General features: G+C 36.6%; 1 long non-coding RNA gene across 1 annotated transcript in view; it reads left to right on the top strand.

Annotated features, from left to right (window-relative positions):
• Positions 1-2,294: 2,294 nt before the first annotated feature.
• LOC144367032 (uncharacterized) overlaps positions 2,295-27,313 on the top strand; it is a 63,961-nt gene continuing 38,942 nt past the window's right edge. The window contains exon 1 of the long non-coding RNA XR_013426236.1: positions 2,295-2,707. This is a non-coding gene — a long non-coding RNA (uncharacterized LOC144367032). The remainder of the gene's footprint in view (positions 2,708-27,313) is intronic.

The following is a 27,313-nucleotide window of genomic DNA, read 5'->3' as shown; positions in this document are numbered from 1 at the left end:
GCATATTGCATTTAGATTTTATTAGGTAACTTTAAAAGCATATATCTAATTTTTAGATAATGTCTTTATTTTTAAAACTCCAATTTTGAGGCTCTAGAATTTTCACACTTTTTAACTATCTCAGTTTCTGACAAAAAACTTTGTAGTTAAAACTTACAGTTGTGTGAGGGAAAGTAGAGTGTTTCAAACATTTTTCCGGTGTTAAAAGCAGGAGAAATATTTCATCAGACTAGATGACCTCAAATTGTCTTTCAACTATAAATTGAGCAGTGCCTGCTTATCTTCTTTTCTAGCAGTAGAATTAGACTTATCCGATGTTTTGTGGAGAACAGCAGTCCATGGTGAAAAGGAAACTATTAACAATGGAAGAGGCGACATCTCTAGGACAATCAAAGGCAGCAGGTAACAAAGGAGGTACAGTCTTTGAAAGCAGTGCATGGATTCAGACAATGGCTGATTTAGGAGTGCTTTCTCCAACTAATGCTCTAAACTTTTCAAATCCAAAAAAGCTCTACATCAGCTTCTGTTTACTTTTGTTATTCTTGAGAAGACATGATGACAAAGTCTTAGGAGATTTATATCAATTAAAGCAATAGCTAACTACCATCTATTACATCATATGTTTCCACTGTATTAGTTCCTAGGGCTTCTCTAACAAGCTACCACAAATATGTTGTCTTAAAACAATAGAAGTTTATTTTCCCAGTGCTGGAGGCTGCAAGTCTGGGATCACAGCGTCTGCAGGGTGCTCCCTCTGCAGCCCCCTGCAGAGCTGCAGTCTCCCAGCTCCTTGGTCTTGGCAGCAGGACTCCAATTATCTCCCCATGACCCTGTCTCTGAGTCTCAGTGTCTTTTAGGTTTCTTACTGTGACACTGCCATTGGATTTAGGGCTCATCCCAATCTAGTAAATTACATTTACTAAGACCCTATTTCCAAAGAAGATCACATTCTTTTTTATTATTATTATTTGTTCTTTTTAGATATACATGATAATAGTGTATTTTGACATATTATAATACATTGAGTATAAGTTATTCTAATTAGGATTGTATTCTTGTGGTTGTATATGATGTTCCCAAATAAGAACACATTCTGAGGTTCTGGGTAGTCACGAATCTTGTGTGTACACTACACAACCTACTGGGATTTTGAATATGCAATGTTATCAAGTTGTCCCTAACATACACACACCTATACCCCTCAACCTCAAAAAGATGAAGAAGAAAATCAAGGGGCAAGGTAGTTTTTCTCCTCCTTTGTAGATGTGACAATGTGGGTAAACAAGCACTGCAAAATGTCAAAGCTGAGATCAGATTCCAGAATATAGGATTTCAAGGGTCTCCCGCTGCACTCAAGCCCTTCTACTCTGCTAGTGATTGTACCACCTTTTCTCCTACACATGAGGACTGGTGATACCTGCATCACAGCCTTAGACATGCTTCTCTGTGTTGGTCTCACTGAAGGAAAGGAGAGGGGAGGACATTGAGACTTTCCTTCAGAGTCTTCAGATGACTTTGACTTGAATGACTGAGAAAGGCTGTCCAGCAGATGGGAGCTCCTGTCCGGTGGACAAACCCAGAAGGGCCTGCAAAGCTCACCCTTCAGGTAGGGAAGCATTCGATGCTCAATTAAAACAGACAGTCTGGCTTCTGTGTCCTCATAACTGACCCTGATCAGAAAAATATGCTTAATAGCTGCAGGCAAAATACTGTGGGTTGCTTCAGGAATCAAGCTGCTTTTTTAAAATATTTGACCTTTTGCATTTATGATACTTATGTATTGTCCTAAATCATCGTGTGATTATTATGAGGATGAAACATATCAATAATTTTTCATACAATATTTTTAGATTACATTTAAAAAATGGAGTAAGTTAATTTTCACTGAGATATTTATAAAAGAAATGTAATTAGATGGAAATTATATTTCTTCCCTAAACATGGAGAGTCATAATGAGCCAGAGTTGGTAGAATTATAATGAGGGATAAAGGAGGCAGAAAGGAGAAACACAATTCCATTCCTCTGTGGGACAATTGGAACTATGACTTCAAGACTTCATCCCACCGTTGTGTTCAACTGGAATCTACTTTACCTTTTGGCAGAAAACATCATTGTGGATTGAAAGAAAAAGAACTTGTTCGTATAGCCCATTTCAGGAAATCAACACTGCCAGCCCAGGGGAAGTGACATTATATTGATCCATGACGGTGTCATAGGATTCTACTGATCAACTGCTATTTGTGGGACTAAGCACTTAAAACATTATTGTGAGAATATCTACAAACCTTATGGGTCTCCTGCACTTTCAAACTGCAGTATGTCTGGTCATCCCAGCTTTGATAATTGCATCAGACCAAGTACTAAAGCCAGACCTAATGTGTTCCTTCCCTCTTCTCTTCCAGCTGGAAACATTGCTGTCATTTTGTTTATTTGCCAGAACTTAAATCAGCAGCCTTATCTTGTCAAGAGAGAAGCATTGCATGATTTACTTTCATAACAACAGGCAAAGAGGATGATCACTACTTGCATGCATGCGAAGGTGGAAAAATCAAACAGGGCTTGCTGGCCTTGTAGAATTACTATGGAACTCTGAAAGGAAGATATTTGTCTTCCTAAGGGAAAAGACTGTGGGTTTTGGTCTACCCGAGTGGATCAGAAAAATAAACGACAAGAGCTTTTGGAACCAACATCACGGCACTGAGAATGGTAAATATGACCAAAATGAAAATATTAATGGTATTGGATGGATGGTTATGGAAACAAATATAAAATTCATAAATTAAATGTGATTTTAAAATCACATTTATTTTCTATTATACCAAAGTAAATAAGAATTCAATGTTAGATGCTTTGAAAAATTCAGAAATCAAATTGTTACATAAGTTTGGGTGAAGCTATCACACACACAAAAAAAATGGATTAAGATGTGATTTGGGTTCATTAAGGGACTTCCCTTTACAATGAAGTGAATCACAGACATACTGAGTGTAATCAGAACTCACCTTGGCTGTGCCAGACTTGAACATTGTCTTTTACCCACATCAGTCACAATACACTGAACTTCCTTATTTTCTCTGACACTGATTCTATAAATGAAACCTATAAATTGTAGTTGGAAGATTTTTCTTTTTCATAATTATTCAATATTTGCTAAAATAAAGATCTATCTATCTATCAGATTTTGTATTTTTTCCCAGCAAAAAATGAATTATAGTTATGACATTTTCCAAAAATTAATAATGTCATTAGCTGATTGTCTACCAGAACCAATGTCATAACCCAAAGTCATATGAGAGAATACACCAGGCACATAAGCTTTGTTTTCATGTGTTTGATTTCCTTTTAAATCATTATAATTAGTGATAAATACTAATGTATGCATAACAAACTAGAATAGTTTAAAAACAGAATCTTTAGTCTGTTAAGGTTTTCAAAATGTCCTGGTATGCAAATGAGAGATGAGCATGTTGGAAAACTTATTATGTAATTTCCTCCATTCCTGGCTCATCTTAAGCAATTGGTAAACTTTAAGAACTTACTCTTACAAAGCAGCTTAGAGTTACACCATGGAAGAAAAGACACGCTGAAGACCAAGAAATCATAAACACAGTTAAAATAAAGACAAAGACAGTTTCATTCAGGTGTAGAATAGATTTGCAAAAAGAAAAAAAAAAAAACATGTTCTGCTATATCAAGCCGTGCCTCTTAAGAAAAGGGCACTTAGGCTTTTGTTAAGTTCAGTGTTAGACACTGACACAGATAAGGGTAGTCATAAATTTTGTCAAGTTCACTGGAAAATTCAGGTCAAGAGGTGAAACTGATTACTCTGGTGTTTTCCAAATGTTGCAAAGTATTATTAGACTAAAGAAAATGTTCCCTCTGGTGGATTTGGTTTGGGTACGATGTCTGCATTGCCATCTTCCTGTCAGCAAGTTGCCAAGGCTTGAGAAAGGGGTTTAGGTCTCTTATTTTTTTGCTATTCCACATCCATTTTAACTTTAATCAGTATCCTTTATGGATACAAAGTGGGAGAAAGTATCAGGATCTATAACAAAGGAACTGCTGCTCAGAACCTAAAAGCTATTGGCAGCCTTAAGAAACTAATAGAGTCAAATTCACAGATGATATGACTGTAAAATTATGGTATATACTGGTAAATGGATGGAGTTGGGGTATATCATGCTAAGTGAAGTAAGTCACCCCCCAAACCAAAGGCTGAATGTTCTCTCTGATAAGAGGATGCTGATCCATAATGGGTGGGAACATGGGAAAAATGGAGAAACTTTTATGGGGCCAAGGGGAGGGAGAGATAGGGAGGGGGGATGGGGGCAGGAAAGATGGTGGAATGAGATGGACATTATTACCCGAGGTACATGAATGATTGCACATATGGTGTGATGCTACATCATGACAATCATAGAAATGTAAAGTTGTGCTGCAATTGTGTACAATGAATGAAAATGCATTCTGCTGTCATATATAACTAATACAATAAATAAAAATAAAAATAAAAAATAAGCTTTATTTTAAAAAAGTTATTTTAGTTAGCTTTTGAGTCACTGTGACCAAAATACCCAATGAGAACAATGTAGGGGAGACAGTTTATTTGGAGCTCATGGTTTCAGAAGACTCAGTCTAGAGACCACTGACCTCATTACTCTGGGCCTGAGGAGAGACAGCACAAAATGCCTCACTCAATCCATTTAAAGTAGGGTAGACTGATTAGGTCACAGTTCTCATAATCTAATCATTTAACCTCTGACTATTCCTGCATTAACAAAACTTTTGGGAGACATCTCATATCCAAACCATAATATCAGTACACCTTTATAGTTGTATCTGGGAGTAAGTAATAAATACATACAAAGTATATAGAATAGTTTCTGACATGTCATTAGTGTGCCATAAGATTAGTAGTCCTGATCAAAATCCTAAAATGGCATAGTCCTGAACACCATGACTCTGATTGCTGGAATTCTGAAAGTTCAAAATCCACCAAATTACAATCCTAAAAGATTAAAATCTCTGATGTTGAAATCTTGAAAGCCTAACTCCTAAAAGCTGCAATTCCCATTGGAAACAAAAGTTATGTAAGGGAAGTCGAAAGTCCAATTCTGGAGAAAGGATTAGTGCCCTTTGGTCCTGTAGTGCTGTGTATTAGGCAGAGCCTGGAATGCAGAATGCAGAGGGCTAATGGTCTCTCTCCATTCGCTAGGGAAGGTTGTCTTTGCCTTGCACCTCAGAGCTCCAGGCTTTCTGGAATGCATGTGTGCCAGATTGTCCCTGTGATGGTGGCCCAAGTTTTTTGACCTATCTTTTCAAAAGACATAGGTTGTTCTCTGTCACAGTGTTTCAGGCAGCAGCAGTTATAAAGCTGGGTGGCCACTACAGTGCTATGCAGGCTGACATCTCACTTTTGACCTATTTGTTTACAAATACAGTTCATCTGCTCTTAACTTATACCCACACAACAGTTGGCTATCTCACAAAAACATGTATGTCATTATTGCCTACTTGATTGTGCAAAATGGCCTCGGAAATATTTTATAGAGTTTTTTTATATTTTTTCAAATGAATTTGTTCTAAAAAAATGTACATAGATATCTTCCAAAGCTTTTAGATTTTTCTTTGCCAAGTTATATTTTTGGAATTTTTTTGATCCTTTGGAATTTTAGGCTTTAAGGATTTTGATATTTCAGGATTTCAACATTTAGGATTACAGCATTTGGAATTTTATCTTTGGGTATTATGGCCTAAACCCAATGGGAATATCCATCATCATTCTTAAGTTATTATTTCATTTTTTTCTTCAATGACAAAAATCTTGATACTATATTATTTGAATTATGCTTGACATGGGATTTGCCATATAGTGAGTACTCCATAAATTTTGATATCTGAGTATTAAATTAGAAGGCAGGGATAAGTCCATAGATCAGAGTATATATCATTTATTATGTGCAAGAGTTGAGCATGACTAATAATTATACTATCAACAATATTGCATTTGGATACTTGAGTATGTAGTCTCAGTAGCCATAAAACATAAATGTGAGATACTGAGGAAACAACAGAAGGCACATAAACTCAGAAGGCATCAATGGAAAACTGGTGCAGTTTCAAATGTAAATCTTTCCTGAAGTTCATGCTGCTACAATGCTCATGGAAGCTTTACTTGCAACATAAATGTAGCAGCTACCAGAAGACAAAAAGTATTTATTTACTTTTGTAGTTCAGTACCTTTTATTCATCTAGATAAATTCTACATCATTGTCTCTGAAAATTTAAAGGTAGATTTAATATTAGGAAAAATTTAAATAAATTATATCTATTCTTGCAGTAGAATATAATACAACCATTCAAAAATGTCACTGCAGGAACTATTGCATTGGAGAGAGTTGTTCATGTATACCAACAAGAGAATAAAGGTGGTGTGGTTGAAGTTTGTGGAGCAGAAAGAGGATGAAAAGAAGGATGAGGAGAAGATGAAAAGGGAGAAAAGAAGAAAGAAGTGGAGGAAATGAAAAGAGGGAAACACAGGATAAAACAGCAAGAGGTGGTGGAGGAGGAGGAGGGAAGACAGGAGCAAGAATTGCTCTCTGCTGAACAATCTGAATTTTAAAACAAAATATTTGTTGGAAGAATTAAATCCAAGCTTCATAGTGAGCTGAATCTGTTCATGGAGCTCATTGTTTCTGAGAAGGAGGAGATAAAAACATGTACGCTGTGTAATACTTCTTATGAAACAATTGCTCTTCTTTAGAAAAAGAGCAGAGGATTCAGATGCTCCACAAAACTTAGAAATACCATATGTATATTTCATAGTTCTGAAAAATTAGACTAAAAATGACTACTTTGAAATAAGGCTAGAAGTTAGGCAGTCTTAAACAGGACAGAGGAACGAACAATACAGGCACAGATGAATTTGTGTATAGATTTTTTAAAAATTTATTTTAACTTACAATCCTATTAAAAAGGAAGTAGTTGCATGTTTGGTATGTTGCTCTAGAGAGCCCAAACCCCACAGTTCCCCACAATTCTCAATTCACACCACAAGATAAACCACACATGCCATTCTTTATTTGTTTCCTGGGAAGATGTTTCATACAAAAACACAAAGTATGTATATTTGCATGCTGCCCCACCTCATTGTGAAAGCATGTTCTGAATTAGAGAGTGACTCATTTTTATTCCATTTGTCATATTTAATCTTTTCTAATTAAACATTGTTTACTAGATAAAGAGTGATGGGACATTCTTAAAACAACAAAAAGGAGCTTTCTAATAGGACTTGGTTACATGCCCAGGCCAGGGGAGTGACACGATTTCTTGCAGAAGACGATTCAGATTTTAAAACTAGTGAAATATACTGGCTTTCTTGGCAACTCAAACAGGAAACCAGACAAGCAATAAAACTACAGAAAACTCATCAGAAATGTCAGTACTGTCTCTAATCTGATTTAGTTGTTTTTATATTTTTATCCATATATCAGAGAGGCTAGTATATTGATAAGTTATAATTACATCATTATTATAATCATGGGATGCCAACAGTATGTAAAAGAATATATGCTAGTGATACACACATATGTGTGCTTATACTTATCATAACCTTTCTACATAGATATTATGCTCTCCAGTTCACATTAGGGTTTTATGCCAATTTTCTAACAAAATAAGTGTTTTCACAAACTGAATCAAAATCTCAAGTACTGTTGTTATTCTCAATTTCCAATAGAAAACAAATTTCATGGTACAATTCCAAATCTCTATTATATATGTGTGGCTTGTAAGGTCTAGAGGTTTTTAGTTATAAGTTAATAAGAGAATAATAAAAGTTTTATACAAAGAAAATTGGCAAATATGCAAACCGTTGCATGTGTATGTGCCTATGTCCTTTTCTGAGATCTCAGCCTCTTGTACCTTGGTTGGAACACATCCTGAACACACTAGAGTCAAATGTAGGTTTTTATTGTTTGTTTAACCAGGATGTACTCTGGGGGTTGCAAATTTGATTGAAATTAAGATGATAGTGTGATAATAAGTGTGAATATTTTCTGAATGGGAGAGTCACAGGTAAGTCAGGAAAAAAAAGAGGCAGAGAAGAAGGTAATATTGAAAGGTGTCATAGTTTGGGAATAGATTAGGTAACTTGGCAAATAGAGAACCGTAGTAAAATATCAGGGAAATGAGCAAGATCTCTCTGACACATCTTATTTTCTTACCAACATTTATCCTATTTGATAACAACCGAACAGAAGAATGGAGATTTCATTTAGATGTTGTTTATAGAAGGAGGATGCAGAGAAATTTACTCTAGCAAAAATATTTAGTAATAATTAGATGCCATAAGAAGATGAGTCGGCTGGACATGAGATGGGAATTTGGCAAAGAAAACTGCAGCCTGCCAGAGCTTTAAGTAAAAGAGGAAAGACTTTCTGTAGCCACACTAAGCAGATATGGACACTTCTTGCAGAGATTTGATTTGAAGAACACTGGTAATCCGCTTTTTAAAAAACACTTTTTTTCTGCCAGGCGGGCACAGTGGCACATACCTGTAATTTCCAGCAGCTCAGGAGGCTGATACACAAGGATAGTGAGTTCAAAGCCAGCCTCAGCAACAAGGAGGCCCTAAGCAACTCAGTGAGACCCTGTCTCTAATAAAATACAAAATTGGGCTGAGGATGTGACTCAGTGGTTGAGTGCCCCTGAGTTCAATCCCTTGTTCCCTCTGCCCCGCCCCAAAGGACTTTTTTCTTTGAAGAATATTGCCCAATGTTTTTCTTTGTTGCTAAAGTTGCTGAGACATGTCTGAAAATGCCTGCCTGAAGTCACGTGTCCATAGCATGTACCTGCAGATATCCATGCATAGAAAGCTCCCACTTCTGCTTCATGGTTACTGCTACTAGGCCACATTTATGAAAGATCTTTGCCATGCCCCTGTATCACCACAACCATGGAATGAATGATTGCAGTGTGATGTTATGATGGCTACGATGTCACCAGGTGATGGGAAGTTTTCAATTCCATCCTAATCTTAAAGAGTTCGACATTGTACACATGGTCTGTCAATGATGAAAATGTAATTGTTTGATACATGACTGTAGGGAAATAATAATTTTGGCTTTTTATTACTCTTGAGGTCTTTATTTACAATAGCATATATAATAGAAACTTCAAATAAATAAAAAATGAAAAAAATCAGTATAATGTCTTCAAACAACTTATAAGAAGTACACAGCTGAAAAACAATGCCAATTTTTTATGTTATTAGAAGCAATTTTAACTAGAATACGTGCAGAAATGTCCTGGCATAATTGGCTAAATGACTCAGTTATTCCTTTTACTCATGTAGGTATAGTACTGGGATCAGCATTTACAAGCAGTAAGTGATGTGAAAACACAGAATACAAGGAAGTCAGTCTATAATGTTCTCAGGAAAGGCGATGAATCACATTGAATTTGACATGAAAGATTATTGTGATTTAGGTCTGAGTGATCCCACACAGAAGCAGCTAGCTTCATGTGACTTTGAGCTCTTAAGAGGTGGATAATCCGGAGACATGCTATAAATATAAAAGACACACCAAATTTCAAAGATGTAGTGTGAATAAACAATGCAATGTACTTCATTTATGATTTTTTATATTGATTACAATTGAAATGATGATTTTAATATACTTATTTAAATAATATATATTAAAGTTAATTTAGTTGGTTTTTACTCTTTTATATTATTTTTTAAAAGAGAGAATTTTTAACATTTATTTTTTAGTTTTTGGTGGACACAACATCTTTATTTTATTTTTATGTGGTGCTGAGGATCGAACTGAGTGCTCCGTGCATGCCAGGAGAGCGCCACATCCCCAGCCCCGGCGTTTACTCTTTTAATGTAGCTACTCCAAAATTTAAAATTGTGTACCACATTTGTTTATATTCAGCAATATTGATGTAGATGACTGATTGGTAAAAGAAATGGCTCAAAAAAATTTTACACATCAATAAAAAGGACTATTTCTGAAACATATGAAAAATATACCTGAAATAAATTTTAAAATCCTTTTGATGTGTTTGGCAACTTAATTTTTAAAATCTATTCAATATTATTAAGCTTCCAAACTTGTTGAATATGGCATATTATATTTACTGAAACAGCTTAAAATTTTTCAACATTTGTTTTATTTGTCCTTTTAGATTGATCATTTTTTGATAAATATTAGTGACTGCTCTTGAAAGGATTTCACTTAAAAAATATCCAGAAAATTTAAAGTATTTGTACAACTTCAGAACAATGAAAGGAATTCTACCAGATCATGCTAAGTCCATGAACATACATACTATACACATATATACATGTATACATATATACATGTATATAAAATAAACCAATTAAAATAATAATGATGATGATGATAATCATAATAATAATTCTTATAATAATAAAAAGAATATGAGTACTATAAAACAAGAAGATTGGGGAAGGGAAGGGAACGGAACAGGAAGGTATGGGGAAGGAGATTGATCAAATTATGCTATGTCCTTGTAGGACTAGGGCATAGTGCATCCTACTATTATGTATTACTATAATGCACCCATTTAAAAATATTTTAAATGGAAATACATTGACAGACTGGTAAATTGCACATAAAAATCTGCAGAGTATTCATGATACCTTTGAAAATACTTCCTTTTAGAAAAAAAGAAAACACAAAGAATCTATTAAGCAAAACATTAACCAAAACCAGCACTTCTAGTGACTTAAAACATCCTTTTATCTCTAAAGTGACAGTAAATTTCACACTTAGAATTGGGCCATTTCTCTCAAATGCCTCCTATTGCCTTTGCCTGGGGATTGGCCACTTAACTGCATGGGTGCCTGAGGGCATTAATGATCTAATTCCAAATGGGAAGTGTGCTGAATGACTAAAGCTCTAAGTTCCAGCCCTGTCTTTGCTGATGCGGAATGACTGTGAAAGACACAAAGTCTCAAAGGTAAAGTTGCAGAATGAGAAGGCTACTCTTTCAGACTCTGCTAGAAGTTAGGAGCCCTCAGATTTAGGTACTCTGAGTTTCACTGTCTTTCCAGATTGGCTTTTTGCCTCAGTGAAATTCTACTGCCATCCCAGGAAATGGAATGTGATCCAAGTGTTTGCTTCCTACCTTTCCTGCTCTCTTTAAATCCTAATCTTAACCTGAATCTCTGTGCAAATCTTCATGAATCCAAAGCTCTTCACAGGCTCTGTCCAATAGTACCTGCCCAAGCTATACTGTGACCACAGCTCTTCCCTGATCTTGCCCCATAGTAAGATCTCATCTGATCATAGCTCTGCAACATGGCTCAGAAGACTGATAGAATAAAGTAGTGTGTATGTGACTGTAAAAATCGGAGGCATCTTCTAATATGAATATTTTGTCCTTGAACCTTTCTATCCTCCCTTATTTTCCTCTCTACTTCCAGTCCAGTGGACAAGTTCAGGCATAGGTAATGCTTAGAGATGGGTGAACAAATTCATATCCACAAATCATTTACAGAGGACAAGCTTTCCCATAAATTTCAATCCAAAATGTGCAAAATGGGCTAATTTTACTAATTATGTGGTAATACACTGGAAATCTCTTGAACGTCTAGAGACAAAATACATAAAACATATGGAAAACTGATGTCTGAGAATGTCCAAGTGACACATTACTTTTTGCAATTGCTTCCCTCATCTCCTCCATGGAATTCAACAGGTACAGATGACCCTACACTGCTCACAGAGTGGTTTAGCAGCTCTATCCCCCCCCCCCAAAACAGTATTTTATATAACTGTAGCAAAAAGATATTTAGAAAATGATATTTTACTACCTCTGTATTTAACATACATCAGGCACTCCTAAACACTGAGGCAGACTAGATGTTTTCAGTAAAGACTCAACTTGTCCACTATGTGCACAACAGTCTTGCACACATGTAACAATAGTTCTAATTTGAAAATTTCTTCAAAATATGAGTATTCTGGCCCATCACCAACCGAGTGGACTCAAATTTTTAGAAGACAAATCTTTCTTATGAATTTTAACAAAAAACATACAAAATTTGTTCACTAATTCTACTGTGTCATACACAAAACTTTTTAATGTCTAGAAAGACTAGATGTAGATTAGGGCTCATTTGTCCTTTACATACACTGTGAACACAGCAGAGTCAGGCAAAGCACAGACCTAGGCACGCAGGCCCAGCACTGTTTGTATTTCCTCTTCCTCCAGAGAATCAGCTCACAATGTATACCAGTCAACAGGGAGTTGGGCTATTGGCCCCCAAATATTTCATAAATTTTTTAACAAAAAGAAGGAGGAGTTTATAAAACATACATAAAGAAAAATTTAAATGTATACATGTTATATATTAAATTCCATAAAAATTATCAATTTAGAATTACAAAATTAAATTGAAAAATCCAGAGATTTTTCTATGGCTAAAAACGTGAAATTTTGTAAATTTATTTTAAAAGTACCACATAATTTACCAAAAAATCAACAACTAAAAAAAAATAACATTTCCAATTTAATGCCATTTACAAAATATGAAGTATTTTATTGTAAGTGCTCTTGCAAATAATTTCTCTCAGAATAATAGCTAAATTTAATATATCTCAAAATTCTACTTTGGTTAATGCAGCACTGGACTTTTGAACTTTGGAGATAATGTAGTTAAACAATAAACAATTCAGCTTTTTACCTGCCTCATGCACAGTAGACATATTTCTTTGGCTCTATCAGTATGCTCTATTAAAATGCTAAATTGAAGCAAGATCTTGTGTTAGCATAGTGTAGTCATGGATTTCCATTCTATTAAATGTGGGTATTTACATATTTAGAAATGTCGGGTACTATTCACATGCCTTGTTTAAATTTGTGAGTCACCTTTACAATGAGACAGGTATAAAGGCCTACAGTTTGATCTAATGTCAGAATGAATCATAATAGGAATTATATAGTCAAAGCAAACAGCAGAAAAGTGCACTAACCAATGGTGTAGGGAGAAATAATGACACACGACTGAAAAATTAGACCTTGAACTTTAAAATAGATACCAGCTAGATGTTATTCTAGGGCAAAGACAACCATGTAGAGAGACATTTTTCTTTAAAAAGAGCTCTTTGCAGAGGCTAAATATAATCACACTCTTGTGTGATTTATAGACAGATCTCTAGCAATGTTGGGATTTTTATTCTTCTCTCTGTAAGTCTGAATATTCACTGCTGTTTCCTATTTGTATAAAACATCATTTTGGGATTCAGTCTTTTTACAAAACTCTCTAGATAGACTGTTGTTATTAATTTCAAGGGACTACAAAATAATACTCTATGACAGCTCTATTTTTGTTGGTTGATTCCCTCTTATTACTTCAAATAGAGAGAACTTTGACTGGAATCCTGTATAAACAAAGACAGCCTAAATCAAGATTCCTTTCTGTTAAAGAAAGAAAAAAAGAAAGTAAGTATTATTGGTCACTACAATTTTTTTAAAAAAATTTGGGCTATTTACTTTCACTATAAGGCATTTTTTAAAATTTAATTTTTTTATTGGTACCTGAGCTAATTTGAATTAGTCAATAGAATTTGTAGTATTATCTGCCATGTGATTTTTTTTCATGAAAATAGTTTAGAAGTTCTTTGGCCCCAAATTAATTGGAAGTAAATCCATGTGAAATCCAGTATCTGCAGTCCTGGTTTCCCCTTACATTCAGTGTCTGGCTAAAAGAAGCAAGAAGATTTTGATTTGACTAAAATGGGCCTTTGCTCCAATCAGGAGCAGCAGTTTTGGAGAGCACTTGACAACTTCATTTCCAGTCTAGGTCTGTACACAGTGGATCCAGGTGTAAGACAGCAGGGTGGCTAACAGTAAAGAGGCTTGTCCTCCAGTTAAGAGACAGTGCTTCAAATCACCAGGCTCACCTGCCCTCTGGGAAATGGGCTTTTGCTTTTGTTGCTCCCTCATTCATTCATGCACTCCATGAACATTTCAGAGTACATTGCCAGTGAGACACAGAGATGCATAAAAATAAACAAAACATAATTACCACTCCTTTAAGCTTTATCTTCTAGTGGAAAAATACATTCTCAAGCTTATATGTCTTTCTCCCATAATTTTGGGTTTTTTTTATACTATATTGAGAGAATATGGCCCAATATAGATTGGCTATTGATACACAGATATATCCTGCCTTTCACAGTAGAAGGCCAAGAGGGTGATTGTCTATAAAATCTTGTTTATTTCCCATTTTAAAAAATGTGGTAAGATTTAAAAATATATGTCCTTATAATACATTTAAAATGTATTTTGGATGATAAAACAGTTTCATGAAGTATGTTGCAGACACATTTCCATGATATAAAGTGAGATGTACCTGTGCATGACGATGATTGCTAAATGTTTGCTCCTGGGAGACTGAGTACAAATGCTATTCAGAAATGCCTTCATGACCTATTTGGGGATTGTGAAATAATGATCGGCCTTTTTACAGGGAGGCGGTTTAGCTCACCACACCTGAATGCAAGCTTGTGACTCAGGAGGTGGAGACAATGCTGTGGAACTAGTTTTTCAGCCGGGCTTGTTTACTGAATGAGCTCACATTTGGTTTGCCCCATGAGCTCACTCTCGGTATAATATATTCTAGCTGATAGCTTACGACCCAGTGGATAATGTGGAGGGAAGGATTATTTGATAGGCTGTGTTTGCTTGGTTGCTTTTTCTTGAGCTGCTTACATAGCAACAAGATAAAGTCTCCTACAAGATAATTTCTGAGATTTTTCTACTTTTACTTAGGATATTTAAATTAATTGATTTTGGTCTCACCTCCTTCAGAAGGTAGCCTTTCTGTAAATGGTGGTCACCTTAAAGAACTGATTGATAGGGTTCACATTCCTGACACTAAAACACTAATAACTTTTCCAATTATTATATTTGTGGTTTGGATGAAGTGGTCAAAGATGGGAAGTTGCTGAACTATGATCTCACACATCATATGTGGGTACTCATAGTTGTGTATGTTTCCATTTGATTGAAATCTCTGCAGTGCATAACTACAGCTCATGAGGAAGTTGTTCATAACTGCACACAACATAAGAGGAAGCCCTCTTTCTTGAAATATTATTCTGAAATGAGTGCCCCAACTGGTCTACTGGTCTGCCTACTCTGACCAATCACACACTAAAAACAGTGTTCTGATAAGGCATCCCTTATCCAAATAAATACTAAAATGTTAATAGATGTTTTTATAAATTGTACCATTCAACAACTAAAAAATATCAGAAAATTCTAGTGCTCATTTTCAATCCCATCTCCTTAAAGGTTTGTAAAAACTCGGTTTACCCTGACAAGATATTCCCCAGTCTATTCATGAAGTACTCATTTCAAAAGCTGTTCTATAAAAAATGGGGTTTGTGTTGAAATACTTTGAGACATACCCCCAATTCTTTTCTCTTCTCCTGTTGGGCTCCATATGTGTTATTACATGAAAACACGGAGAAGAAGAATAAAGGAACCTGGCCATATTTGTTCAATCCAGAGTTTTGCAGTTTACAAGCTCACACAGCTCTTTTGAATTAAAATGTCACAAAGAGCAATGGACTTACACTCCTGGAAATACTGGTTAGCGAATGTCTCAGGATGAGCCCTGACTTCTCATTTGGTGTCTCTCATGTTCTGTTTATTTTCTATGTGTGCTCTCCAGCTCCTATCTGTACAATCCTTGTCTCACTTGGGTGTGTATTTCTCTACAGAAGGGAATTTACATTCTAATATGCAAAAGAATTCCATTCTGTGTTTACATTTGCAAAGCTTGTGAAGTTCAGATTTTAAATGTAGGTTCTTCACTAGTCATATTTGAAAAGAATTACTTTTCTGGTGCTCCCTGTTACCTGTACATCAGTGGTCATTAATTAACATAGGATCATGTGTCCCCCATGTGCATAGCAGACCCATAGGATTCTTTAGGAATGTTCTAGGTCCGTAGCCTTTACTGTTTCCTCCGCTAAGAATCCAAGATGTCTGCTATTAAATGAAACACTCAGCTTCACAACAACAAAAATTTTCTGTGCTTGAAGTAGTTCTGGGGTTCTGCTCTTTCACTACTTCATTCTCAGTATCTCCTGCTTTATATTGACTAGAACACTACTGTATTTAAAATGTGATCCCAAATGAGTTGATTTTAGAACAATAAAGCCATCCCAATATAATTAGACTCTTTTCTTCGCAAAACCCTTTGTTCTCTTTCTTTTAAAATTACTTTGAAGTCCCTTCAGCTTTTCTTTACTGTCTTTATTTGCCTGAGAATGACTTCCATTCCCATCCACATTCTTCTGAAAGCTGCCATCTCCAGTTGGGTTTTGTCAGTCACTGATCCCCCCTAGAGTTCATCTTCTGGTATATTCTGATTCCTATTGCCTCTCCCATAGTAAAGATGCCAACTTAAAACAGTGACAGTACAGCATTTTTGTTGGCCTATTTAGATGATTCCAGCAATCCCTAAAACCTTCAAGGGCAAAGATGGCTCTTGCATCCCCAGGATCAGACAGCTTGTGAACAAGACAACATTCAATAATTGCTAAGTAAATAGTCTATTTGTAACATAAAATTCTTTTATTACTTATATGCTGTACATAGTTCGGAAACTTCCAGGGGTCTTAATTACAAATGGCTCAATAATTCAGCCTAGTTAAAATGATACCTTTTGAATGTACACAAATTTATATTATACTGCTCATTGGGTACATATTTTCTCTCTCAGCATGCCATTTTCATTCACTATTATGCTTTTATAAGTAGATTATGGCAAAGTCTTTTTAAGTATTATTGTGACTGTCTATATCATGTTTGAATATTATGCCATGTTCTAGTTTATGGAATTAATTAATTGTTTAGTAGCATTAGTATGCATTATTGTTCAGCAAACCTTTACATCTTTACTATTTATGGTAAAACAACAGAAGGACATAATTGGTTGGAGAATAAGGGAAAGGGGATAATTGTACAAAGTGGGCCTATGTAGTAGGATTCCACAGGCTGTCTTTTAAAAAGCAGATTGCCTGAAGCCATGCTGCCTTTGCTCTGGCCCAAGTCAATACTGTATTCCTTGACCAACAACCTGTTGTCCTGTAGCTATTCTCTTAGGGCCAAGGAATTTAAGATTTCCCCCTGCTAATGATAAGAACACAAATTTCCCTGAAGGGGGGACTTTTGTGACCTTATATAGACCAAAGATTCCAAGACCCACGAAAACAGGATAATGAAGAATAAAATCCCTGACCACAAAGTCTTTAAAAAACAAGTTCCAATTAGAGCCAGTTAGCACAGGCCAACAATACCTAGAGTTGCCTTCAGATCTTTAGCATATCATCATAATCTTATTATAATAGTAACCTCCCCACTCATGTGGGTTTTGCTTGGGTACCTGTGGGTAAGACCATGCAGAGTAGGGACATGTAAAATGTGATGTAATCCTACTGTCAGTCAAGAGTTAAGAGATGATATCTGGGCAGGACTCTCCAGAAACTTCCCTAAGATCCCCCAACAAAGTTAGTGAATCGAGGGTCTTTGCTTTTTCCTTTTAGATGCAATCTTCTTCCTCTCTCCCTCTTGAGAATGCTTTCTTTCCTAAATAAATTTTGCTATACTTTAATACATTTTGTATTTTGCTTGAAATTTTCTTCTGCAAGAACACAATTGATAAGAAACATTGTGCAACCCCCAACCACTGCTGGTCACAACAGAACTCAAATTGAAATCTGAATCTCTGCTTTTTAGTACTATTCTACACATGATTTTGTAAGGTACATTTCTTGTTATTCAATTTTCAAGCCAAAGGGTATGACAATTTTTTTTGACAAACCAATAGGCTCATTTATTATTTGAGAAGCAAAAATATATACATTGTAAGTTAGCAAGATTACTATTTTATTCATTAGAATGATTCCTACTAATTTGTCAGTACAGAAACATACTTTTAAATTTTTTTTCAATTTGAAATTGATATTTCTTTCAGAAACAAAGATACTTAATATATATGTAATCCAATAGTACTTTCATATATGAGAATTGTGTTTTTATATCCTTTGAAAATATTTCATTTGGAATCTTCATTATTTTTTTAGAAATTAAGGTAAACATTAAAATTTGCTTGTGGTAACATGTACAAATAATCTTCCTAGCTTGTCAATGTGTTTTGGTTGTAATTTTATCATTTATTTTAGTTTAGAAATTTGTGTAATACATTTGTTGGTGTATTTTAACTTAACTTAAATTTTAGTTTTTAACTTTTTAATTCATTGTTGGCTTTAAATATGCCAGTCTTTGTTTTTAAGACACTGAAGACTAAGGAATTAGGATTTCCTCTCAGATCTACTGTAGCTTTTAGATGTTCCATTCTTTCATCTACTTGGAGTTTATTTTGATATGTAAATTTTTATTTAAGTATTTTTGTACCAATAATAGATATTTTCCTTCTCAGATGAAACTTTGAAATCTGTCCTATAGAATTAGTGATATTCTCCCTATAACCACTTACCTGAAAATACTGAAGTGTATCCATCTGCATATTTAAGGCCAGGAAACTCCATAAAATCTCACCATCTCATATCATACCTCAGGTAGTAGCTAAGACTGATGGCTATTTACTTTAAAGACATTGTGGGAACTTACTCCTGGCCAACCTTCTTAAAGTAAGTCGTTCATTTGATGTTACCTTCAGGAGGTACAGCACTATTGGCTTTTGTTAGACTGCACATAAACGTGTCATTATGAATTTACTTGCAATGAGTGTAGGAAAGAAAGCCCGTGTAGACTGAGGGCCCGGGAAGTCTCAAATGGTGGTGTAGGGGAAATGGCCTCCATTCTTAGGGATTTATGTTCACAGCAGGCCTGGCCTCTGCATTTGGCTCCTAGCCCAGTAGGGGGCGGAAGAGTGATTATCTGACTGGTGAGTTTGGAGAGCAGGATCTGGGCAGGCAAGGAGGGCTTTGTCTGTTTGCTCTTCTCTCCCAAATAGACCAAGATGTCTCACAAGACACATTTCCAAGTTCTCGGCTTTCGTGCACTGGCAAAAGCTCATTTTTCAATAAGCGCTCAGCCTCTGTGAGAAGAGCCCAGTGATGTTATTGACGGGTGTATTTGGAAGAGAAGCCTCACTCGTTCAGGACTCATTGTTCAGAAACCCACTTGCTCTAATCCTCAACCACATCTTCCAAGTTGGCATTAATAAAGCTGATATTTCAACCCCCATCAGCCAAGCTTCTGTATCTGTCTCTTAGGTGGTTCCAAGTATGGGTGGATGAGTGACACTGGTTTTCTTCAAATCTGATTTTTAGCAATCTCATATCAAAAATAGACATATTGGGACTGAGGATGAAGCTCAATGGTTGAGGGCTTGCCTAGTATGTTCAAGGCTCTGAGGTTCAATCCTCATCAGTGTTAATAACTAAACAAAATAACAAACATACTAAAAAGAAGTGAAACATTAGTTTCCTATATGTTTAAAGATGCATTTGGTCCATTTAACTGGATATTAACAAAGATAAAAGATACTTTCGATTTTACTTTTCTTGAATCCTCATATATTCACGTTCAAGAGTGCTCAGGAAGCTATGGCATATTGAGATTGTATGCAACCATCTTTCCTTACTTTCTGGATTTTCATAAAACATGTTTTAAAACTGTTAATCTTATAAACAAAAAGATTTAGTTTTCCCCTATGTTTTGAAGTTCCAGATTTAAGCAAAGTTATCTTCTCTGGTGCGGGTGATCCTTAAATGTAAGGTGACAGGCGGTGGAAGTCGCCACCTGTTGGCTGTAAGGATTCTGGGCGGCTCACTCCAGTTCCCCACAGGCCTCTGAGCATTCACCTTAACACTTGTGGTAGCAGTATTTCACAGAAATGGTCAAATGCCTCTGGTTTCTTTGTAACAGTCTCAAAGTGATAAATGGTCAGACAATAGATTCTAAAATACAGGTATGTTATCCCTCCCAAGTTCAGCTCAGGTATTATCTTCCTCCAGCCTCAGACTGTGGGACGCTGGAGGGTAAACACTCTTCCTATTAATAGTTTTGTTACCAGCATGTACCACAGTACCTGATATACAGTCTGCAGTAGACACTGTTCAAAATAATCTGCTAATGGTAAACATGAGCACTAGTAAAAGATGTTTAAAAGTGAAACTAGCATATTGAACCACAGACATTTGTAGGGCTTTATTATGATCTGTATGGTAAATAAAATGTTTCTCATTATTTTATTCCTTTTAGATTTTAGGATCAATAAATGAGTATGAGTCAGCAGATTTTCATTATTTGAGTTTAGTGGCATTGCTGGGCTCCCAACCTCTTCATCAAGAAGCCCAAATGACTTTCTAAGGGGTCCTGAGCCACTTTATTTTCCCATCTACTCCCCTACCCCCCAAAGGGCAGATTTTCCAAGGTCAGGGCATCTTGTAAATACTATTTCTAAAGGAGACCTCATATTTCATCTTATTTTAATTTCCTCATGTAACATTTAAACAAAGAGACATCTCCAGAGTCACAAGCTTGTCTGTAGAAATCAGGAGTGGAAATCAAGTCTCTTAATCCACATCCTGGAACTCTTTATTTTAGCAGTGGGTAGACCTTCCATTTCATGAAATTCTTTTAGTTAACTCATCTTTCTAAAATTTCATCCTTCCCTTTAAAGACATGATCTAATGAAGGTTATGAAGGGGAATACACAAAGAGAGACTTCATTTTCCTTGGCAAGTGAGGCTTCTTCACAAAGACAACTTTTTTCTCTCTCTTTCTTTCTTCAAGTGTGATTGCTTTATTCTGAAGAAGTCCTGCCTTTATGGTAATTTTACGCTAGAATATGGATAATAAATTCTAGGATAGATATGTATTCCAAGACATTTTTTCCACTATTCAATAATAATTATTTTCATTACACACAAAAATTCCCAGATAAGCTGAACAATAAACTAATGTGTTTTATAAAGCTGAACATGACTTTTGGATAGTAGATAAATCTGAATCAAATAATCTGTTTATTTTTTCTTTAAATTGAATAATGCAGGCATACAACTATACTAATGCCATTCATCCCAACTAATTTAGGAAACATCTTTGTGTGTTTATTTTAGGCCTTACACTGCTCCAGCTATTGAGGATACAGGGATTCAAAAGATTGTACTTAATTCACAATGAAAAGTAATTGGGCATTTTGGAGAATTTCCTAGAGGTGGTGACCTGAGGAGGTAATTTTGAAAATGTATGGGAGTTGGAGAGGATCTCCAGGGAGAAAAATCAGCACTGCAGATAGTGCAGGCTCTTCATAGGGATGCTTATGGAAGGCCAAAGCTCACAGTGGCTGGGGTGTAAAATTCAAGGTGACAGATGATGAGGGAGGAGAGCTGAATGATGGTTGGATGTTTGCCGAATGTTTAGGGTGTTCTTCCTAAAGGCATTTGTGAGATCTACAATATGCTTGGGGCAGAATATCATAAAGCTCTGTGACAAGATACATGATTTGAAAAGACCATCTAGCCAACAGGGGGATGAAGGAACTAGGGGGTGATGTTGTACTCACAGACAGTGGTCAGAAGCCTGCTGTGGAAGGCAAGGGCAGTGATAATGGCTGTACCATGGGGTGAGGGTGGAAATAAAGATGGTAACCAGAATGGACTGAGGAGGCAGGGCTGGTTGCTTCCAAACCTGGACCTTGGATGATAATCGGATAATAAAACAAAACAAAACAAAACAAAACAGAACAGAACAGACCTAGTCAATGCCAAGTGATCCACAGGCACCCTCCTGAGGTCTGTGAAAATTCAATTGTAGTAACCATTGCTGAAACTCATAAGAAACTAATTTGTAAGTATGGTAAAAACTAATAGGAAGATCTTTTTATGTTTTTTTAATTGAAAGGATATGTGTGAAATTCATGCGTTTTTTTCTTCCATATGTTAATGCTGTATGAAGTAAAATGAGACAATGAACTTTTCTCATCATTTTTTTTGATTGTACTCTGTTCCTTGTAGGTGGCTTTTACTCTGGTTTCCTTGTTTCTCATAAAGTCAACAATTCTGGATATTGGCCATCCAGAATATCTAGTTGGCCAACCAGATATCGTTCTCACTGGGGATCTCAGCAGATACCCCCAAATTGCCTTCACCAAAGCAGCAGAAGATTAGTCCAACACTCATTTTGTTTCCCCATAGTGAGCCCGTTAACAGTATCAAGTTAAAAATCATCCCTCCAAATTGCATTCTGTGTCCACTGGATAGATTTATTTGCAGTTAGGATGTCGGCAACATCCTAGAGAAATGTATCTCACCCTGGATTTAATATTTTGGAGAAAGTTCAATGTCTTTACCTAAATTTATGCATATTCTCAAAGAGGCAGAAATCTCATGTTGATCTTTGGTTCCACTCTCCTGTTTATTCTGAATGAGCACATTGCATGAATGTTTTACTATCCATTACTTCTTTATCGTATTAATCATTCATTATTCATTGCTATGGACTGAATATTTGTGACTGTCCTCAAATTCCTATATTGAAATTTAAGTCCTCAGTGTGATAATATTTGGAGGTAAGACCTTTGTGGGTGTCTAGGTCATGATCTCTCATAGATGGGATCAGAGCCCTTTTCAGGGAATGAATAAATAAGACCACACTCTCCACCAAGTGTAGACATAATGAAAAGGAAGCTGTCTGTAAACCCAGAATAGGGAGTACACCAAAAACCAGTAGTAGACACCATGGAAACTTCATATGTGAAGCTAAGACAACCTCACAGCAGGTGGGGCAGGTGATTGCTTGCTGGACTTAGTCATGGGGCATCTGTGTTGGGACAACTTTTAACTTTTACAAAATACTTTACTTTATTCTTTGTACTCTTAAAAATCAAAATGTACTTCAGATTTTATGTTAAATTAACACATCTCTGAGGTATCTTTCAATAGAGGCATCAAGGAGCCCTTTAGCTCAGGCATAGCGAATTAAAGATAGAAAAATGCATTTTAAATTTCATTACCTTGACCTAATGCAAAAGGTAAGGAAAAACGATTTCAGTATTTAATTCCTTTGCAATTTTTATCTTTGGATTTAATTTTCTTGACCTTACAAGGAAATTTTGACCTTTGAACATGAATTTTTCCCTAGAAATTCAGTAGTGAGGGAAGGCTTGCTTTTTCATACCTCTGTCTTCATTTTAATTATCAGACCCTCTCCGTGTTGGCATTGGGTTTCATCACAGACCTTCAAAGGGCTACAGTGACAACTTGTGGGGACAAACATGAGACCCGGGAGTGAGAATAGGGGGAAGTTTCCAAAGGCCTCAAAGCAAATTTAATTAATGAATAGCTTGGACTCAGACTCTTCTAGATGAGAAATGAACACTTTATCTAAGGAACCTAAATGTTCCTCTGGGGAGATGCTCTCCTGAAGTAAGTGGGACTATTCTGCTATGTCATCAATCTCTGTCTCTGAGGAATGTAGCCACAGCTCTTGTTGACAGTACAAACAACGGTTATATTGGGGGCTGAGAGATAAATCGGGGTGGGGGGCGGGAGCAGGATGTGCTGTTCTCACACTGCTGATTTCTTCTTCTTTGTGGAGGTGGATTCATGAGTATGACTTTTCTAGATTCTCTCCAGCCCTGCCACTCACCCACATGTCCAGCCACACAGGGAGCAGGCCAGTGAAAAATGAAATTTTTTTCAAAATATGTTCTTTGATATTTTTCAAATTTCCCTGTTCACAGAGAGGAGGAAATTGACGTTAAGGGTAAATCATACAAAGTTTTTCTTTTTTCCACAGCGTTTCTTTGGACCCACTGTAGTGTTTACAATTGACTTTTTAATGCCCTGCTCCCCTGGCCACTGGGACACTTGCAGGGCAGGTGCAGTAGGGGCAGGGTTGTTACCCTGACTTGTGATTCAGGGGACAGCGACTGCTGTGATAGACCAATGTGGAGGGTAGAGCTGGCTATACTTTGCCAGCTCCCTCTTGTCACTTTTCCTGAGGAAGAACGTGCCTGCAAGGAGAAACTTCTTGTCTCAGCTGCTGCATGACATAAGTGTTTTAGGAGCACAGCCTTCTGGGGAGGCCTGCATGGGACCAGCATGGCTCTGACTGGGGCACCTGTGCCTATTTTAGCAAGAAATGCACTCACTCATAAGATAAGTCAATTTTTTTGTGGTCTCATGGGGGCATTTCCTGTTGCAATAAGAATATGCTTGGTCCTGCTGAGGCTCACCATGTGTTAAATCAGTCCAGGCCATTATAGAGGAAGGACAGAGGTAATGTCACTGTTACTTTCCACCTGCACCCCCTCTTCACTTCCTTGAGCCCCTCCTCAACATACTCGTCTGTAGACCTGAGGTATAGTCATTTATATACAGAGTTGATCAGTACCCTCTATTTCTTCCCCTGGGATAAAGATGTGCATGCTCCCAAAGTACACTCAAAAGGAAATTGTAAATTAATCATTTGCAAAACATGTTCCCTTTTACTGTCTCTCAATAATAAATGAGTAGCAGAATCAATAAAAGCATAGATATATTCAGAGTGTAATTACAAGTGCTTGATCAGCATGTGGCTCATGCCAGGCTGGCTGCTGGCCTCAGAGTTTCAGTTCTAATCACCCTGGCTGTTCTACCATCCCAGCACCCATACCACCCTGCTTCTGCCTTCAGAGTTTGCTCATGTCATTTACAGTGGCTTCCTTACTTTATTAATTCTTGTCGATGTCCCCAAGCTTAGAGAGGACCTTATTTTAGAGAGGATCTCCTCTAGGGAGTCTCCCTTTTGTCCTCAGAGTCCCTCTTCTGATTGTCCTTGGCTCCCTGTAGTTAGGGTACCATGGTCACAGACTAAGAATAAAGATGATAAAAAAAAATTTAAAAATTGTTATCTATTTGTTTAAAATGCTCTGTGTGGGAAAAGATGCTAAATTATTTTTGAACTGTTTATTTCCATGTTCTCATGTGCCCCACGGAGCCTTCACTTGGGCTGGTGAATTAACTTTGAAGGGCCAATGATCTCACTGACTTCTGTGACCTTAGAAAGTTCTACTGTGGCTCAGCGACTGTGTTTGTGAAATTGGAGATGACAATGACGGCTGCTGAGCAATATCGACCAAAGCTTCTTTACTTAAAAGTTTCATAGCCCAAAGCTGCCAAAGGGTGATTGCAGGCGCATTTTCTTCTAAGGTTCTGATGATCCTATTTGTGAGGGAGGATAGGAAGGATGGATGTTCCATTTGACAATTTGGTATTTCTGTCTCTCATATCAAACTAGTGGAGTTGAATATTCCAGTCATATTTAATTCACGTCTCTTTTTTTCCAGATTATTCAGTCATACTGTGGAAAATAATATTTGCTTCATTCTGTCATCAGGTAGCGTGCTGACAGGCTTATAAAATGATATGATTTTTTATATCAGTGAAACATACTTAAATCATCATTGTATTCCTTATCTATCTACTAGGTGGTAATTTGGTTTACAGATATCATTGTGAATTTTATATTTTGGACTCTACTCAAATTACTTTTCATCTATTCCCTAGATAAAATACTACACTCAGAGATAATGTAATATTAAAGTTAAAAAGTCTTAACAATATAAATAATCTAGGCAAAAGGTGAAAGGAAGTTTGGAGCTAACATTAAACTTTGGGGGTTTCCTTCACCTTAAGTGGGAGATTCCACATCCTGTGCTTTTTAGTTTGACGTGCACCTTTGGTCAATCACTTCCTTTCTCACCTTTTAGTACTGTGGTTTCAATGTTTATGTCCACATAGATACCAGTCTAAATGGATAGATCTCATTTCTTGCTGTTTTAATAATTCATTTTCTTTTTATATCTCAATTTAGATATTTCAACTTTTCAAAATCCAGCAAACAAGAGTGGACTAAAAACCAAACTTGTATTTGAAATGTGGAAACTTGTTTTGCATTTCCAAATCAACCTATACTTAGAGCAATTGATATGTGACATAAGATCATAAGAGACTGACTGACTGAATGCACTTGGCTTTTGCTTTCCCGGTTTCCCAAGGTGCTGGGAAGGAATATTAGCAATCAAATATTAACTGGTTCAGACAAAGGCACATGTCAGGTAAAAGGCTCTCTGGATTGAGATAAATCTTCCTGCCATTTCATCCCCCAGGAATTGAGGGGCTGTTATGGTTTGCACATGTGTTGTCTCCCCAAAAGTGTATGTGTTAGGCAAAGATTGGAGATGAAATGATTAGATTATGAGAGCTATAATATCATCAGGAGATTCATTCATTTGTAGGATTAAAAAATGTGAAAGGAATGCTGGGTGGTAACTGTAGGCAGGTGGGGTGTTGCTGAAGGAAAGTACGTCACTAGGGGTGTGGTCTCAGACTCTATCTTGTACCTGGCTCCTCTCTCTCTCTCTGCTTCCCTGTTACTGTGAGTTGAGCAGCATTCCTCTGCCATGTTCTTCAGCCTGCCTCAGGTTCAGAGCAATGGAGGTGGCCGACCATGGATCTCTGAAACTTCGAGCCCAAAATAAACCTTTCCTCCTCTAAGCTGTTTTTGAAGGGTGTTTTGATCACAGTGACCAAAAGCCGACTAGCACAGGAGACTCAGCAGAACTCAAATCTCTACTCAGCAGCACAGAGGTGCCTTTCTGCGTTCTGTTGCTTGGAGGTCCTGAGATCTTACAGCAGGTCTCCCTTGGCCTACTCTATCTTATGGAGAAGCTGTATCACATTCAGAAATAAAGAAGTCTCATCCTTTGAAACAAGAATCTTCTCTTTTCAACAATCAACAGACCCTCTGTGGCCACGAATCTGTAGCAATCATAGATTGGGTGCACTGTGGTTAAAATTCCCTATTTTCTTTATTAAATCCAACCACTCCATGATGATCTATTTTCCATAGAATTTGTTAGATCTACTCTTTATTATTTCACCACATATTGACACTACCATGAATTTTTATGGCAAATAAAAAGTTCATATGGAAATCATGTGGCCCTGCTTTTAATCTCCATTCCAATTTTTAATCCATGCAATAACACTTTAGATCACTTTTTGACTCGTCATCAGTGGTGTCCCTGTCGTTGTCTCTACAAGCCTCAAATTGACTCCTCATTCCAGTGCTAGTTTCCTGTGAGTCTTGCCACTAATGCTCCACATAAATTGCTTGTCCTGATGCCACTTGTTTTCTGATGCCTCGGTGTTTCTAAGCAGGTTGGTTCTCTGGGTAGGAGGATGCTACCTCAGTGTGCAGCAGAGGCACTGTAGGGAATCAGGTGAGTCAGGGCCCAGTTCC

Source organism: Ictidomys tridecemlineatus, chromosome 10, assembly GCF_052094955.1.
Source record: "Ictidomys tridecemlineatus isolate mIctTri1 chromosome 10, mIctTri1.hap1, whole genome shotgun sequence".
Taxonomy (NCBI): domain Eukaryota; kingdom Metazoa; phylum Chordata; class Mammalia; order Rodentia; family Sciuridae; genus Ictidomys; species Ictidomys tridecemlineatus.
Note: the sequence above shows the minus strand (reverse complement) of the source record. Positions and strands in the feature narration are given on the sequence as shown.